Source organism: Eublepharis macularius, chromosome 11 (assembly GCF_028583425.1).
Source record: "Eublepharis macularius isolate TG4126 chromosome 11, MPM_Emac_v1.0, whole genome shotgun sequence".
Classification (NCBI taxonomy): Eukaryota; Metazoa; Chordata; class Lepidosauria; order Squamata; family Eublepharidae; genus Eublepharis; species Eublepharis macularius.
In genome coordinates, this window is record NC_072800.1 from 8,456,441 (window position 1) to 8,462,440 (window position 6,000).

A 6,000-nucleotide genomic window follows, 5' to 3' on the forward strand; every position below is an offset into this window, starting at 1 on the left:
GTATTGCATAGTTGAGCCTTTAGCAAAGTTATATAGTTTGCAGTGAAAGTGAGATTACAATGGGGTGAGCTGCTTATGCTGGCTGGTGTGAGTGCAGGAGAAAAAATAAACCATACACTTGCTTATATTTAGAAAGGAAATAAGAGTTCTTTATTGTAGGAACTTCATACTCTGATAGGAAAGGAGGAGAGAGAGATCTAATCTACCTATCTAATCTAAGAATGGACATGGTTGGCAGGGCAAGTCCTGCATCTATGGTTGTAAGGTGGAGAGAAGGGAGAAGAAGTATGGTGGCTATGACAAAGCTGGGAAGAGAAGGATGTCATGAGGAGGACGTCCTGAGAATAGCAATCTACACATGACAAGATAGAGCAGTAAACAGTCAACAGATGCCCTCACCTCACTAGCTTTCTCTTTGGTTTGTCCCCTTCTGAAAACTGAGGAAAGGGACATCGTTCAGTGCCCCTGTTCTAACAAGTATATTAAACATAATATTTGAGGTATACTGGTGTCCTAATAACATGGCCACAGCAAGTGTATTTAAGTTCTGGTGTGACCTTTGTCAATTGTCCTCCCTTCTCAAGGCATGACTTTGGTGCAATCTCTTGTTCTCCTTGCCTCTTATCTGGACTGTTGTGTAATATTTCTCCATCGTTGTCCAGTCCTATCCACTTCTACTGATCTCTGAGCTGGTTGCTGGCATGCCTTTATCACAGTCTGTATTCTCACTGACTGCCTCTGTTGTTCTCCTGAGGTATCTTCAGTTCCCTTTCAATACTCAGTTAGTGTCCAATTGCATCTGGTCTGATCATTGATTAACTGGCTGCAGAATTGGTGCTTAGGTGCCAAATCCTGTCTTGTTTGTTAATGGTTGAATTCAGACTGTGTTTCCCAGTTGTAGGGTCTGGAAGGTCTCTGGCTGACTGATTATAATACATGGCCTGTCATTGTAGGTGCTGTCTCCTCAGTTTACTGAGGGTGTTCTCCGTAAGTCCTGGCTATAGTAGTCTCCCGCTTGTAGGTAAAAGGGTCTTGGTTCTTCTGTTCATTAGTAATTACTTTGGGCTTGAGTTTAGGCCTTGAGATGGAGAATTTCTATGATCTAGAAGTGCTAGGTATAGGTCTGCCCCACAGCTTTTGCTTTCTTATAGGATTACCAGGTGTCCATAGCTTCCCAGTGGGAGGCAGGGGACCAGGTGCTTACCTTACGCCGCCTTCCATAATGCTCCTTGTGTGTGTGCTCCTGTGATGACATCACTTCCAGGAAGTAATGCCATTGTGCTGGGGCGGGGGCACTCGTGTGCTTTGCTGCATTCTTGGGGCAGCTCGATGATGTCACTCCCAGGAATGATGTCATCACGCCACCTCTGGAGCATGGCTGGGAGGCCTGTTCCCGTGCCCCCCCCCCGGACAGGTGAGTGGGGGGTGGAGATGAAAGTGGGGAATTCCCTGCCCCTACTGGGGGAATGGGGTTCTTATTTTCTTAAGAGTTTCTTCACAGCCTTTGTTGCTGACTTGGCTTTGCCATTACTTTGGGGATATTCAGATAATGATGCAATGTGATCAAAGTCCCGCTCCTTGCTGGATTTCTGGAATTCCTTCTCTACAAACTGGTCTGTGTTGTTGGAGCAGACTGTACCTGGTATCCCACAGCATACACAGAGTGCTGTTGTCTTGCATATAACTGTTTTGGCTGAAAAATCTGATGAGAGATGGCAGGAGGCGAAGGCTGGAAGTGGGAGATCCCGCGCCCCCACCTGGGGAGTGGTATCTATAGTCTTTTTTTTAACCCCATGAAGAAACTTGGGCTAAAAGATGAAACATAGCAAGTGATGGATGCTGGAGGATGCTTTCCTCAGCAGGATGGATGCTTTCCGCAGCAGACTATTCCACAGTTTGGGACCCACCATCGTGAGTGCCCAGAGACATAAATGGTGGCTCATGGACAGGGCATCACTTCTAGATCTAAGAGCTCACCCACCATTTGGGAGAAAGATTCTTTACATCTTGACCTCAGCTGCACGGGACCCTGTCAGTGTATCTTAAAGAGCAGCCCCATCTGGTGAGCATTGCAACAGTCTCCAACCTTACTAGAGCACAGAGCACTATGGCCAAACCCCTACTCCTTGAGGTAGGCATCCAGCCAATTTATTAGACAATGCTGATTTACAAAAACACCTCTGGAGGCCTCTTCCACTTGAGTATCCAGGAATATTCCCCAGGGAGATACTGTTGGAAATATAACTGAGGTATAGCTCTTTCTCAGAAACCACATAAGCTTATCTTGCCCCCCAACATCTATTTCCTTCACACAGGGAGAGCCCTAGAAGGTTATCAGCTTCAAAGACAGCATATAAAACATGGAGTGGCATTCCAATCTAAATTAACTTCAGTTTAATCAAATTTTAATGAAACATTGATTTACATAGGATGGCTTAAAATAGGTTTTTGAAAAGCAGAGCGTAGTCTCCCGTAATGTTCTTTAATGACTGCTGATGAGAAAAGGGAATTGGTAAAAAGATGTTGATATCAGTTCCCAGTTAAGTAAATATTTACTTCAGCCTCAAATGCTTCTGCATCAGATGAGGAGTTCTCAGGCTTCAAGGACCTTGTAAATGCAGACCCCTCCCCCTTCCTGGTCTTCTCAGGAAACGGATTTCAACAAATGAAGGGGGAGGGGGAGCCTCATGGGATCATGCCTGCTCTGTCCCTTGATAATGTTTCCTCTTCAAAATCCTCAGATACTATTAATTTTTTCCCAGAATTGCCATCAGCTCTGAAGAGCTTGCCACCTGGTGAGTGCTAGAAGTAGCAAGAAAGCTATCCCCTTGCCAGCATCCATGTCTCAGAACCAAACTAGATGAGATGTCTGACATGAGGAGGACACATGTCGGCTTCTCACAAGTTTACACGGGAAATGTAGTGAGAAAGAACCTCTGCGAGGGAGAAGAGGGAGAGGCATCTTGTCTAGTCCGCTCGGCTCCCTCTTGCCCACTGGTAGCACACTCGGCTTTCTCTGGCTACAGAGTGCATTTAGGGAAGAAAGGGGAGCTGACTGCAGTGAGAGAGCCAAGTGCACCGGTGGCAATAGGGAGCCGAGCACACTGGCAGTGGTGAGAGGGAGTGCATTCCCCTTGCTCCACTAAATGCACTAGGCAGCCAGAGGGAGCCAAGCGTGCCAGCAGGTGAGAGGGAGCCAAGTGGACTAGATGAGATGCCTAGAGAAAGAACCTCTGCCAGGGAGAAGCGGGATTCTCTCCTTCTTCTCCCTGGCAGAGGTTCTTTCTCACTACGCTTCCTGTGGAAACTTGCAGGAAACCGACACGTGTCCTCCTCTTGTCAGGCTCTCAGAAACAATCTGCTGGCCCTTTAATGTTGAGTCTCTCTCCTCTGCAAGGAGGTGAGGCCTAGAACATAACCTCCCACAGCAATATTTCAGCTCTCTCCATAGGCTTCCTAGCAGTATCAGAGCAACATTTGTGGCCTTCTGCTCCCTAGCTTAGGACCTGCTCGTTTCCACTGCTCTTTCTCACACTTCTTAGAAGGGGCTGTCCCAGGCCGAATACAGGGCTGAACTACATGCTCCTTTTGCCATGCCTTCCATTTGCCAAATGCAACCTGTCTCTGGTGGGGATTGCAGCCACTCCACAATCTATCCCTTTACTGAGCAGGGGCTCCTCTGTAGGCTTCAACAACAAATGGGGGGGGGCATCTTGAGGAGGTTCATTGGAGCATAGTTGGACCATACTTGTTTCCCAGTATCACTTTCATGTAATTACTTGCTTTCACACACTTTGGATAATGCACTTTCAATGCACTTTAGCAATTGTTTGCAAGTGGATTTTCCTGTTTCACCCAGAAAAATTCAGTTGCAAATGATTGCTAAAGTGCATTATCCAATGGGTGTGAAAATAGCAAAACTAGAGCGAGGATTCTTGGTGGGCCTGTGACCTCCCCCAGGGAATGATTTACAAATCTGGGGGAGGGGGGCATCCAGAACTTAGTGAGCCAATAGAGAGCATTTGGTGTTTTAGACAACTTTCTCTTTTCTTGCTATGCTTTGCAGCAGCCAGCATAAGAGATTTGTTTTATCCTGTTCCCCTGCCTTGAGGCTAAAATCACATATCCTAGATTTCTTCCCCTGGCCCTTAAACAAAGACACACATAACAAAATGAACGTTAGAACTGATGGCCCTCAGGCTAGGGTTCCCAGGTTCTCGCTGGTGGCAGGCAAACTCCTGACAGTTTGCTCCTTTGCCCGCCAATTGCTGGTGAATGGCAGAAGGTTGCAGCTGCCCAACGATTGCCCACTACCAGCTGGCAACCCACAGAAGCTTGTAGCAGGCACACTCCTGGAGGGGTGCAATGTCACTTCCTGAAGTAATGTCATTGCACTTCATGTAGGAGCGTTCCCATCTTTTATGAGGACCAATTTCGGCCCCAAACAAGCCAATTGTAAAAGAATTGGCCCCTCGCAAAGCATGGAAGCATTCCTGTGCAAAGTGTGATGACATAACTTCAGGAAGTGACATCATCTTGTCAGGGCCAGGAGTTCGTGTGTGAAGATGATCATGCCAGTCAGTACTGGGCCCCCCTCCTCTCAGGAGGGGAGGGGACCTGGCTACCCTATCCCAGGCACAAGGGTCTCATGGAGTGTATTTATCATACACTAATCTATTTATCATACACTAATGGCCAAAATTGTGGAAACCTTTTGGAAAAAGTGCATTTTTGAGGTTTGATGGCTCATAAGTCAACACCACTTTTTTTTGGAGTAATATAAAATTATATATCAATGGAAAGATAATTTAATCAAGAATGTAATGCAACCCTGATCTAGAACTCTATCAGACAGCTACCAGACTATTCAATACATTACAAATTTTAATTACAGCAAATAAGACTAACTGGATCGCAATCTTGGAGTCAGAACTTAAACATTGCAATATACAAAATATGTTTTGGAACACAAAAAAAGATCGACCCCACAAAATAAATAACCCTTTTCTAGAATCAATAATCAATACCTGGGATCGTACAAGATTCAAACTTATACCACAATTCTCAAGATTCTCTTCTTTTATAGAACAGCATTGGTTCCCTCCAGGGCAAACTAAAGCCTTTAAAAATATATGGCTCCAAGCAAATATGATCCGCATAATTGATATAACAACAAAAAAGGGAATCATAAACAAAATAGAATTAGAACAAAAAATAAAACACAAGATTCACTGGTTTACCTATTTTCAACTCTCAAACATGTTACAACAAATAAAAATACAAGAATTACTTAAAAAGAACGCAACCGATTTTGAACTCCTACTTGATACCAAATTACTCAAACAAAAGGGATTAATTTCTAAACTATACAACATCCTTTTATCTCTCAACCAAATTAAAACTCTAAAATGCTAAACAAATTGGCACTTAGACTGCAACATAGAGCTAACACTTGAACAATGGAGAGAAATATGGACTGCAAACATTCTAAAACCTAAGACAGTTACCTCCCAAATCCAAAATTACAAAATCATTCACAGATGGCACATAACACCAAGAAAACTCTCACTAATAACTAAAACAAATCCTCCGCTCTGCTGGAAAGAGTGTGGAAATATAGGAACGTTTAAACATTGCTGGTGGGAATGCCCCCGAATAGAACCTTTTTGGAATGATATATTATGTTATATAAAAGAAATAACGGGCTACAAAATCCCCCTTGATCCAAAGATCATATTCTTGAATGTATGGGATACTTTCGAAATTCCACAAATAAGAAAAGATCTAATTAGCAACCTTTGGGTTGTAGCTAAGAACTTGCTAGCTTTACATTGGAAATCAAAGACGGTTCCCACAGCAGAAAAATGGTTAGAAAAAATATGGGATCACTATATACAAGAAAAAATACATGACGAATTATACCAGAGTGAACACTATTTGAAAGAAACTGATTTTATTGCAAAATGGTTACCATTCATTGAATTCATTTCCAATACAAAT